General features: G+C 44.8%; 1 protein-coding gene across 6 annotated transcripts in view; it reads right to left on the reverse strand.

Annotated features, from left to right (window-relative positions):
* Sema6d (semaphorin 6D) overlaps nucleotides 1–13379 on the reverse strand; it is a 764305-nt gene that overhangs the window by 14596 nt on the left and 736330 nt on the right. The window lies entirely within an intron of this gene.

A 13379-nucleotide genomic window follows, 5' to 3' on the forward strand; every position in this document is an offset into this window, starting at 1 on the left:
TTAATACTAAACAAGATTATAATTTTTCAGATATAACCAACCTACACCTTTTTAGTTGGCTGACAATAGATGTTCACACTTTTAGATTGGTAATATCACTCTTTTTTTGTGCACTTACGTACAAATCTAATACAACCACAGATTACCAATTTATGACCAAAACAATAAGCCCCTCAATCCAATATCTATTGTACTTAAGTCCCTCTATATGTAATCTATATATTATGTATACACATATAGCATAGACACACATATACTTGTGTATATGCACATAATATATATATATATAAAGCATAGGCACATGTATACAGAATTTATTGCAATATTCGAATTCTTGTAGTACACATGGGTGTTCTTCATTTATAAATTCACTATGTCTTAATTATAAAATGTGAATTTAGATCACATTCTTAACTCACATTCTATCACATTAATGAATCATATTAATTATTCTTCCATTGTGGCTTACTAGTCATTATAATAAAGATGCTGAAATAACAGAAAAAAAAACCATTTGGACACAAACCAATTCTACCTTAAGTACCCTGATATCTTAGCTCTATTGAACTTTAGTGCTCTGGGCACCTTAGGGATCATCCAATCCAAGCCTCTCATCTTTCAGGGCTGAGAAAAGGAATTTCCTCAGGGAATTTCATGCCATCAATTTGGGAACAATTGGAGGTGAGACTCACATGAGCTCAGTCCCTGCCCAAGTTCTATTCTCCAACCTGGATGTAGGTAAGAGTACTTGCTTAACATGTCTCATCCTGTTCGCTCCCCTCACCTCTCATTCACCCTCTCTTACCCATCTTTCTTCCATCTCTGCCCTTGCTACATTTGCACCACTCTCTCCTAGGCTCATCTTTCTCGCGCCTCTCATCCTCATCCCATCTGTCTCCAGTTTCTTCCCCTCTTCTCACCATTCTTCCTCTCTTTCTCCCTGCTTAACTTGTCTATTCCATTCTCTCTCTGCTCTCCCTCCTCTCTTCCCTTGCTAGCCGTTCTTCTCTAGCCCTCTACACATTTTCACCTGTCTGTCCCACCCCCTCCGAATTCGCTTTCCTCTCTTGCCTCTCTTCTTCCCTCCCTCTCTCCCCTGCCTTCTATCACATACACATACAGGATTCCTCTCTCTCCCTCTCTCATCTCCCTCCTCCCTGGCTGTGGTGAGGTCTTGCCCTCTTCCCTCGCCTGTCTACACATGCTTGCGCTTGCTCATTGCTTCTCTCTCTCTTTTTCTGGGTCTCTATCAATCTTTCTCTGCAGACTTCTCTCAATGGACCCATTATTTTATATGTCTTCCCCCTCCCCAGACCTCACATCTCAAGATATCAAGCGCTCTCTGTCTCTCTCTCTCTCTCTTCACACTTTGGGAACCTCTCCTCTTCCCTCCAAACCCCACATCTCCTTCACTGTGTATCTCTCTCAAGACCACCCATCTCTGTTCTCTGTTCTCTCTTGTGCCCATGCTCTCTGGACCACACATCTCCCTTACTCTTGGGATCCCACCTATCTCTCTGGCTCTTAGGACCTTGCATTGCTCTCTTTCTTTTTCAACCTCTCTCTCAACTTCTCTGGGGATGTCTTTTCTTCTCTCGCTCACTCTTTGGACCTCTTCCTTTTCTCTCTGAAACTCTTTATTTTTCTCTCTTGGGACAACTCATCTTCTCCTCTCTCTTGCATCTCCCTCCTTGTCTCTATATTTCATGTCTCTCTGGACCTTTCATCTCTCTTGCATGTATTCTTTTCACCTCATCTCCCCTCCTCCCACCCTTTCAGGACCTCTCATCTCTGGCTGGACCTCGTTATCTTTCATGTCACTTTCTGTCTAGACCTCTTATCTCACATGTATGTGCTCTTTATTAACCTCAAATCTCATCTCTCTCAGGACCCCTCCCTCATCTCCATCTTTTTGGATCTCTCATCATTCTCTTGTGCTCTCTTTCTCTCTCTCGTCTTGAATCTTTCTGGATCTCTCCTTTAACCTCCTATGTCTTTCTCTCTCTCCATATCTTATGTATATGTACATACATATGGACCTTTCCCCTCTTTTGTGAGCTCTCTGGTAAGGGAGAAAATATGCAGCAGAGAAAGAGTGAGAGAGAAGAGAGAGTCTAAGATAAAAGGTCAGAAAGAAGTCCAGGAGTGAGAACTGAGACAGAGAAGAGAGATTCTCTCTCCTCTCGATTCTCCTTCCTCTTTCTTCCTCTGTGCCCTCTCTCTCAGACATTGTCTATACATACATATGGACCTCTCCTCTCTTTTTGGTGCCCTTCTGTATTTCCTTTCTCTTACCTCTGTTCTCTAACACAGTACTTTCTCTACCACAGCTTGCTTTGTCACTTTAGAAAATACAATACAGCAGGGCGTGGTGGCTCATACCTGTAATCCTAGCTACTCAGGAGGCTGAGAATCACAGTTCAAAGCCAGCCCAGGCACAAAAGGACCTGACTCTCAAGTGGGGCTTGGTTCAAGGGTAGAGTGATAGCCTTGAACTGAAGAGGTCAGGGACAGCGCTCAGGCCAAGCTCAAGCCCCAGGACCCACAAAAAGAAAAGAAAATGAAATATAAAATCTAGAGGTGCTACAGTTATCATCCTTATTAAAATTTCTTCCATGTTAAATCATACATATATACAGTTTGTTCTACATTGTTATTATTTTACTGTGGTTATTATGTAACACATAAGTCAGAAATACAAAAGACCTTTAAACATTGCTCAAGTGGGAAACTTTTCCATAATCTGCTTTGCAATATCAACTCTTCCATAATTGTCATTTCCAGTTACTATGTTGAATAAAATATTGGGCTTTATCCTCAGCTCTATCTACTTATTGTCAAATTCTGGGTGGTGATGCTGATGTAGTTATGTAACCAAATATTTCCTGTTCCAACTCTGTGAGCAGCCGTTTCCTATAGCTAAGACATGACAGCATCTGTTAAGCTCACAAGGAACTGAATGCCGAGTACACACACATATACACACCAGGTGGGTCCCTGAGAATCCAAACAAGGTTGGGGGAAAGAAGTCAGTTTTCTCCAAGGATTCCATTGAGAGTAAGTGTTAAGATTTGCACCAATTTATCAAACCTGGAAAAAAGTAATCACCTGATTACCTTCTCTCAAGGACCCACCATCCTAACCCAACAACCAACTTACTCCTTTGTTGTCTTTTGCCACATGCACATTTTCAACTAAAAAAAGATGATCTTTTTCACACATCTGCCATTTCTTCCAAAGAATTGGTTTTCTCTCATTCTTCCATACTGTTCTCAAAGTCCTAGGAAACTGAAGCCGTGTGAAAGGGCAAAATGTTGCTTAAGAGGTACATTTTTCAAGGCTGTCAATTCCAAACAACCTGGAGAATTAGTGGCTCATTCTCCTAAGCACTGGGAGAAAGTCAGAAGTACTCATCATTCCTAAGGAAATGTGGAAATACATGTGCTAATGAAAAGTCCTGGGAGAGTTCATCCTCCATGATGGTAGGCTCCTGACTTCCATGGAGCAGGCAGAGCCTCCTTGTCCCAGAGACTGAGGCAGGGAGGGGCCTCACCTGGAGCAGCTTCCCTCTGCTAGGAGCCCAGGCTCTGGAGAACTCACTGGCAAGCACTGGGCATCCAGCTGTAGGCAGAGCTATCACTTCCCACAACGCATTTCTTCTAACTCCCAGCCTCTTGCCAACGTAATCCTCTGAAAATAAAAGCCCTGCCACTAACTGCTTTCTGTACCTATATAAAGCTTTATTTAAAGAAACACTGCTTTGATATAGAAGTTATAAATGAAAATGTTTAATAGTATACAGCTCATCTAAACAGGGCTGGGTAGGAAGAATCTGGAAATACCCAAGAGAAATGTACAAGAAGGGGAAATATTTGTATGTAACATGTTCCTCACACTGCTTAGTTCGTACTGGATTTAAGAAAAAGCCTGAGGATTCCAGGGCTCACTAAAATCAGGGAACCTCATTTTATTGGATGAGGGCAAGATAAGATTCAGAACAGTGGTGGAAAAAAAGAACATGGATTTTTTACATTAGAAAAATCTGAGTTCAAATTTGCTTATGACATTTACTTCCTGGTTCTGGACTTGAAGTTATCTTTACTACCTCACTGATTGTTCTTAGGATTGAGATAATTTATAGATAGAGCATCTAAAGCAAAACTTGGTTCAAAGCAAATGTCTACTTTTTTTTGGTGTGGTTTTGTTTTTTGCCAGTCCTGGGCTTGAGCTCAGGGCCTGAGCACTGTCCGTGGGCTTTCCTCAAGATTAGAGCTCTACCACTTGAGCCTCAGCACCACTTCCAGCTTTTTTCTATGTATGTGGTACTGAGGAATTGAACTCAGGTCTTCATGTATGCTAGACAAGCACTCTACAACTAGGCCAAACTCCTGGCCCAAATGTCTACTTTTTACGCACTATATTTAATTGAGCAACAAGTAATTTTTACCATCTCATTTTGTCCAGCTATTTTCAAACTTGATTTATCATTACAACAATGACAGAGGGTAAGATATATACAGCTTCAGAAATGAAGATGCCTCGAAAGAAGAATACCTTCCTCAGTTGTAAGCTTATAATAAAGGGGAATCCATTATTCCTTCAAACTGCAGCAGCATCCAAGTGAGTATTTGTTATCATCTGTTGGTATCCCATTCTCCCCTCCAGTACCGACACTGAGCTAAACACACAATGAAGAAAGCTCTTAACAGGAGTGCTGGGCTGCCAAGACAGCAGGGATAGAGCATAGATCTTTGAGAAAATGGAGTTTCAGGGGCTGCCTAGCAAGCCTCCAGTTTCAAACTCCACAACTGCTTAGAAAAAGAAACATTTAAAGAGAGTGGCAAGAGCTGAACCCTCTACTTCCACTTTCCACCTATAAAACAGGCCTGACTCTTAGAATCTATACAGATAAGGATGCAGCTATGAAGAAAGGACTACAGCTATGAAGAAAGAAAACATACTTTGGGGAGTTTCATGTAGCAATACATCAAGAATTGGTGTTAGCAGGAAATACCCAAAGACTGTTTTGACTGTTGAAAAACTGCATCAGGAAAATAAAAAGTTGAAAACAAACATGAGGAAGCCAAGCTCTTGATTCCCAGATTGGACGGGTATAAGGGTACATAATCTTCTATTCTAGCTGCTTGCCAGAAAAGATAAGATGAAACTTCTCCAGAGTAATCATCCAGAGACTACAGGGAATTTTTTTACAAGCATGTTTTTTTTTTCTTAAAACATAGAGACAGTAATTACATTCCCATGCTAAGAGAAAAGCAATAAAACAGAAATAGACTCAAAGATAATTCAGACATAAGAGTAAGCAGACATGTTTTATCCAAGGGGGGGAAAACATGGGAACGTGGAGAGTATTTCCTAAGACAATTAAACGGTAACTGTACAACTAAAAACACACTAGAATTATTTACTAATTATACATACTATTTAGTAACATTGGAGTTAGAGAAAGACAAGATTTGTGAGCTAGAGAATAAATGAAAAGAAATCAGACAAAAATATGGAGAACTGAAAGACTGGGATAAAGAAATTGGACAGCCTGAGATACCTATCGTCTTGGGTAAGATATAGCTTTTTGGAGTCCTGAGAATGGAGTGGAAAAATGGACAGAAACAACATTAAACAAGACAATGGTACCAGTCTTTTTCAAAATTGACAAAAGACCATAGCTCCACATTAAAAAAAATTTAAGAACTAAACACAAAGAAATATACTAAGTAATAATTTAAATACTAAAAACAAAGACTTGGGGGGGAGAAGCTAAAAGATATATTAACTTCAAAGAAACCAGAATAATCCTGGCAGTTGACTTACCATAGAAATGACAGAAAGCAGTAGACCATAGAATGAGATTCTTAAAGGGCTAAAAGAAAATAAATTTCCAGCCTAGAATTGTGTACCCAGAGAAGATATCTTTTAAGTACAATAAAAAAAAAGATGTTTCAGTCAAATAAAAAGTTCAGATATTTGTTATCAGCAAACTCCAACTAGAAAGGAACTCCTTACACAGTAGAATTTACACAGGATACTGATGCTTTTACGTATACTGGCCAAATTTGAAATGAATGATTCTCAGATAATGAACTGGTATATAGTCTCTGGCCCTCTGAATGCTTCCTTAGTTCAAAGAAAGAATGTAGGAATAAAGCATATTGCCTTCATCCTTAGTTCCGAGAAGCAAAAGCCCTCCCTTAGTCTCTTCTGGAGATCCACTTCTCAGACAGGAGGCGCTCAGCACCTCCTATTCCACCCACCTCAGAATCTGAAAGCGGAGCTGGCTACTCTGCCACTGGCGTTTCCGGACCTCTGCCTCCCGTGCTCTCACACAAAGTTCTACTCTTTCTCCTCTATTTATCTGATAACTTCCTAGTCTTTCCAGCTTTTCAAAGACTTCAGGAGACCCAGCCCAAGGTTCCACCCAGGAAAGTCATGAAGTCAAGCTTTGAGTGCTCTGATCCCAATCTCTTGTCCTTCCAACTGATCTGACCACTTTCGCCAGGGCCTTTCGTCAAGGTCTGGAGCCTCCTAATTGCCCTTCTTTGTTCTTGACATTCCTTTTTATCCCCCTCAGACAGCACTGGCAGGGGTCAAAAATTTCTGTGCATGCTTTCCGACTCCCCCATCCTCTGCCTGCCTGAGTGGCTTCCTTGCGCAGTCTTCCCATGGGATGAACTCCCTTGTGAAGTGGATGCAGAATGCTGAGCACTGCGGTCACCACCCTCAGAGGCGACTAGACAGAACAGGTTATCTTCAAGCCCCCACCTTCGGGATTTGACATTGAAGACTTCATGGTCTAAGTCTTCTCTCTGTCTCCGCATTTTCGGGACTCTACAGCTAGATGGCTTTCTTCAGCAGAACAACCGAAGCCAACTATCCTGCTTCTCTCCCATCCTGAGCCTCTGTCCCTCTTGACTTGTACTCTGCTGTCTCGCCTCAGCTTTTACTCCTGCTATGCGTCATGCCACTGACCTATCACCGAGCCATGCTTCTCCTCTCCTGGCCCTTCTTGCCTTCCATCCCTGGCTGGTTATATTTGTCCTCTTAGGTTTTCAAAGCCTAGAAAAGTTTTTCAGTGTCTTAGGACAAGTATGTCTCACAGTTGTCAACACCAGAGACAATGGTGAATGAACTGTAGGCAAGGGGATAAACAAACGAATCGTGTGTTCTGAATCTCTGCAGCCCTGCACAATTGCTGAGGGCATAGACTCCTGTCTAATTGAGGTTTACATGAACACTACCAAATAACAGACGAAGGAGTTGGACCTAGAACTGCAGCAGAAGGGCACCACGCATGGTGGAGTCTAGAAATTCCAGGGAGTGGATGGGCATGATGGCCCCAGAGTGTACACGAAATCATACAGATTTACTGCCTGACAGCCTCACCTGCAACAACTGAAAGAGAGCAAAGAGCAGCCTACCAGGACACACAACTGTGTCTACACAATTCTCTTGTCTGGATTCCAAAGCCGGTGCTCAGCGTGGGACACTGGATTTTACCGAGTCATCAGCATCACTATTTAATTACAACAGTATGACAACAGGTTGACAGAATGACCTCTGGACCACACAGCGCAGTACACCTCCCATTGCAAGACTTTTCGTTGCCTTCCATGTGTGGGAAGAAGACCCAGCTGATGTGTACCAATTCCAGAAGACGCCAGCAGGCTGGGTCAGGGTCCTCTGGGCCCCTCTGAGTGGGGAGGGTGGCCCCTTGCATCTGGCCTCACTAAGCAACTCCTGGCTGATGAGATGTCTGGGCGGGCATTAACCCTTTCGTTTAAAGAACCTTTGCTGCTGCCCTTCATCCCATCCCCCCCAGACTTGGGAACCAGACACCACCTCTTCCCTCCACTCTCAGTCGGCCCTTCCTCCCTCTGGGAAGCTGGGAAAGCAGGGTAGAGGAAGAACCTGCCGCTCGGTACTGTTAGGTTAGGGACATTTTTATCATGAACTCCTAAAACTTGGGGAGTTAACTTCCCACTACTGGCTTCGTGGGGAAATGCAGCTCTCTGTCTGACTCACCTTCCCCCAGCTGCTGAGATACAATGGGCTTCAGGCTCGAGGAGCTGAGCTGAGCTGAGCGCGACAGGGCAGGTGACCCAGCCAAGTCCAGGAGGCCATGTCTCCCATAGCCAGCGAGAAAACACACCTCACTCCCCAGCCTTTCCTGGATCTCAGCAGCGTTCCAGTGGCTCTCCACACAGCTGGAGGTCAGGTAGTCTCCCTGACCTCTGTCCACCTCTGCCATTTCCCTCTCTCCCAGCTCTTTTCCCAATGGCTTCTCTAAAGAGCAGTTTGAGTGCATTCCCTTTCCCCACTTTGCCTTCTATTTTAAAGTCATTTCACTTCTGCCCATCAACAACCTGAATGCCAAATCCAATGTCAGCTTCCTGTACAACCATTCATCTCCCTGAGGCACTGGGGCATGGTGGACACAGCCTGCGGCCCAGACGCTGTGTCCCCAGCTGCCCCGCTTCTCCACACCACTCCCCTCCGTCCCCAGCTCAAGCTAATGCGCCACCTCTTCCACGTGCTGCTTCACCACCCCACTGCACATTCACTTTCACTACCACTGACCATGGAACCCCAAGTCTACCCACTCAACACAGTCCGTGCTCCTCAGCTCCATACCCAGCCATCCAACTCTCTCCTTGAGGCCTAAAACAGAACCTAAGAAGCCTGGCCTTCATGTCTCAGCCTGAGAGGTGACCTGCAGAACACACGTCACCATCCAGGCAGCCCCACCCACTGATCATGTGACCCGCGGACTGTTACTTCATCTCTTCATGTCCAGTTCCCCTTCTTACATTGAAGACGATATAAGCATCTGTGTTAATCGTCAATGTATGCAAAGCGCGTAGCCAAGACGTGCTCGATAAGAATCCAATAATTACAATTATTATCACGGTTATTGATATACTTTATATCCTAGTGACTTGAGATTCAACTTGTCCTCTTTTGATCTAATCAGCATATCCTGTGTTTCTACTCTTCATTGTTCTAGAGATCCACTCTTAGTTGCTTTCTCTTCTAGACTTTAGTTTATTCTTCATAAAACAATAGGATCTTTCCAAAATACAAATGCCATCTCATTAATTTCCTGCCTAAAAGCAGTGTAACGGTTCCCAAGAGCCGTCTGTACAAGGGCTGTTCTGTACACTCTGAATTTATTTCTAAGGTTTACGAAATCTTCCCCAATCTGAGTCCTGCCAGTTTTTCCACTCGATCTACTCATTCCTCCCCACCTTGCTCCCAAAGTGGTGTCTGTCCACTCACATGACTTTTAACTGCAGCTTCTCTGCTCCTTCCCATGTCCATCCCTTCCCCCACCATTCGGGCCCACTCAGGATGGCCTATCACGTGCCAGCCTCGCCTGTGACCACCATACCATATAAACACTCCCCCACAACTCCTACCCACGGCACATTCTCCTTTACACGTGAAAATCCATGCTTAGCGAATAGCTGCTGGAATGGAGTCTGAGCAGGAGAGGAAGGGCAGCTAGAAGGAAACAGCACCTTCTTTCTTCCCAGTGTCAGGCACAGGACCTGGCCCTGAGGAGGCTGTCAGTAAAGAAATAGACGGAGGGCATTTAGCGCACATTACTGCACTGGGCTGCGGCTCGTGTGACACAGCAGCATGAGCACCTGCACACTGTCACCCAACCACTGAGTTCCTCAGTCTCCTGTCATTCCCCTGTGGCTCTGCCACACAGTCTGCACGAGTCCCCAGACCACCAGCTGCAGATGCCGGAAGACCAGGAGGCTGTCCATGAATGGACGCACGCACACACACTAACATTTCTACTCATGTGGCTAACTTTCCCAGGACAAATGGGAGGAAACAGCCATTCCTGCAAGTAGAGAGCAGAGTGAACACAACTGGGGAGTTTCCTTGACTACCTGTTATTGGACAAACGCATGCAGGATGAAAGTCAGAAATTCTACAAAGGAGAAGTTTCCATTCTTTGATGTAAGGCCATTGTCCGTACTCTTAAGAAGTAAGTTGGGTTAAAAGCATAACATAAACCAAAAACCAGAATGGGTACTCTCACTGCTTTTCTTAAGGCTGCACTCTGACAGAAAAGAAAGGGAGAAATAGATTCTATAGATGGGACGTAAGCCATAAATGGGTTCATTACCCATGTTTTACTTTTCAAGTTAATGTCTTTCTCAAAGTGGGATTCAACTTCATTTTTGTTATCGTTTGTGTGTGCATATATATATATATATATTTTATGACAACTTCAAGACATTTTCTGAAAAGTAGCTTTTATGCACAGTTTACTCTGTAACTCTTGATTTTCTTAAAACACAGTATATTAATATTTGAATCACTAATACTTCTGGTCACGTATTAATAATTCAAAAAGGAACTGAGCTTAAAAGAGTTGGGCAAGGAGGGACAGAAAACAGGATCTAACCTGCCTATGGTGACTTCTAAGCAAACCTAAACAGCGATCAGAGAATTTGACCTCTGATCAGAACTATGGCTCTGGGGAACGTAATTCCAGTGACAACCTGCCTACAAGTCTTCAGTCTTTTCCAGGTGGCCCTCGTACAGATCAGATAAACTGTCCTAGAAACAATCCTCACTGAAGGTGAAAACAACACGAAGAAATGGACGTGGTCTCAGGATCTCAGCTAAACAGAAGATGCTCCCCACAAGATAACGACAACATAAATCAGCTGCTTCGCAGATCAAGATGGGGGCTATCTTTGTGAAAACAGAAAGCCTTAAGCTTCTGCAAAGGAGAGAGGAAAAAGAAAAGTCATCTCAGGAGGTCATGCGGACAGAAGTGAACCTCCAATCTCCATTTTACATGGAGGAGAGAAGGGCTTTCAAGGCTAACTGGTGAAGAGAAGAACTGAAAGCTTTTCCTTTGTTATCTTCTCCATGCACCGTCCGCGTCCAGGAGAAGCTGCCATCCTAGACAACGGAAGGACTCCAGGCTCCTCTCCACGACTCAGATGCCAGAGGACTCAGCTTGTCTTTGGAACATTGGCTTAATTCTACCAGATGACCTGCTGGGGCTGCCATATGGCCTGCGTGTGACATTCTGTTTGGGATAATAGGGCCTGGGTCGTTGCCTGGCTCTGCCCTCTGGGCTGGGATGACAGAAGTGGAGCATGTTTGTTCAGATTCCACTGGCGAGGCCGGTACAGCTGCTCGAGAGATGCAGCCTCCGGCGTACTCCACACAGCCTGCTCAGATCCACAAAGAACATGAGCCACACTCAGGGAAAGAAGGGCAAAGGATGGGCTACTTCTGTCAAGAGAAGAGAATACCGGACAGAGCAAGGGACCAGAAGGTCCCAGAGAGTGCAGGCCGCCTCAGCCATATGTCACCACGGAATCCAGCCATTCCAGCACCGCCCAACCACAACCACAGGCAATGGGGAGATCTTCCAGCTTGCTGATTTCTAAGGGACCAACTGGAGATCCCCGGGTGATTGCTGAATGATTTACACAAAGGCTAAAACTCTTAACCCTGAGGAAGCAAAGGGGTCTCTATAAAAACAAGCCAACAAACAAAACTGCCCCAATGCCAACAATTCCTAGTCCAAGTCCTTTGATTTTTTTTTCAGCTGCCAAAAATATGGTCTTTTATCTGCCCTCTGCCTTAAAAACAGTGACAGCTGCTCCTATGTGACGGAGGGAGGGGATCTAAAGCACTGTTGCCCAATGGCAGCCCAGACAGCAGTTCTGAATTGTCTTTAAAAATGCTCTTCTCTACTTGAGGTGCACTGTATTTCATATTTTTTTATATTTTTATTGTAATTAATAAAACGGTTACATGATATTTGCCAGATAGAAGGTGCATTAATTCACATACATTGATACCCTTTCACATGTCTTGGTACCCATTACCCTCCCCCCACCCTGTACTTCCTATTTTGTATAGATGTCAGAACTTCCTGTAAGTTATTTCAAAATAATTGCATTGTTTTATTTTGGTGCTCGCACTGGGGCTTCACATGGATTCTGGCTTGGCACTTTCCACCCAAGTCTAAGCACTCTTGCCCCTGGCTCTTGAGCCATACCTCCACTTGCAGTTTTCTGCCTGTGAACTGGAGATAGGAATCTTAGGAGCTTTTCTGCGCAGGCTGGCTTCACCCTGCCTTCTTAGACCTCAGCCTCCTGAGGAGCCAGCATTACAGGTATGAACCACCGCATGCTTGGTCAAAGTGTTTTCTGTTTTACAAATGCATGCTGTTTTTCTGCTGGAGATGAAGTCCCCAGTGCTTCCGGTTTAACCACACAGCTCTGGACAAAGGATGAGGTTATAACCAAGAGTAAGGAGGGGTTTCATGGCCAGCAGAGGACGGAGGTATCTCCATCCCCAGTGATTTATCTGAGCCCAGGGAGCTTTAGAAATCTCCTGATCCACAGAAGAAAACTGAGTTTAGATAAATCCACTCCTAGCCTTAGAATCTCAACTGGTAAGGTTCACTAAATCAACACAAGATGACCAGGTGAGGGTGGAGCCAGACGTGATCCTCCTCCCTGTCACCTGCTCCCCCGTCCCAGGTATGAGACAGATGGGCCCCACAGCCTTGGTAGGATCCCATTTCAGCTACGTAACCAGGGCTGCAGTCACAGCCTTGAGGCAGGCTGTGTGGCCTGTACTAACTGCACCTCCTTCATTCTGTCACCTCTACCTGCATTTCTTCTCGCTTCCCCTTGTGAATCACCTCAGAGATGGTAACCTTTTGCCAGACAGCAGACACACCTGGAGATAATGAGCAGTCTTCGGCTTGGCCTGTAGGAGACCATCCGCTCATTTCCGCCAGCTTCAGTTTCCTCTTCTGGCTAACCTGAGAGGAGGACACCGCAGTGTGGGATTTCTAGGACCCTCTCCAGTTCCTGAGGCTTTTGGATTCTGAAGTTGGGCACTGGGATGAAAAAGCTCTTTCCCCAAAGTAAAATGATGACCAATTCACACTAATAAATTTCTCCATGCCATCAGCATTGCCTAGGATACAAAGTGTGTGTGCTCTAAACCCAAGGCGGGAGATGCAACCACCGCCTCTCATGTGGGAGGCCAAACTGCAAATGGGACAGAGAGGAGCAGAGGAGACCCCCCCACCCCCCACTAGCACTTAGAGCCCTGTACTTGGGTGTCGTGGGGGAGTTCCAGCACGGAGGATGAGTTTGTCCCCCACAGCCACACGGCTGTTACCTCCAGCTTCTTTGGCTTCCAGGAGGGAGTGCTCTAGGCCATCTCCCAGCAGAACTTCCTTCTCCAATTGTGCAAGACCCAGTGGGACCCTCAGGACTCCATCCTCACTGTGTTTCACAGCTGTATTTCACTAACCAGCTGGAGCTGAATGGCGGCTCTCACAAACACCACACCAATGGGGG

The sequence above is a fragment of the Megascapheus bottae genome, chromosome 25 (assembly GCF_031878675.1).
Source record: "Megascapheus bottae isolate mThoBot1 chromosome 25, mThoBot2.hap1, whole genome shotgun sequence".
Classification (NCBI taxonomy): Eukaryota; Metazoa; Chordata; class Mammalia; order Rodentia; family Geomyidae; genus Megascapheus; species Megascapheus bottae.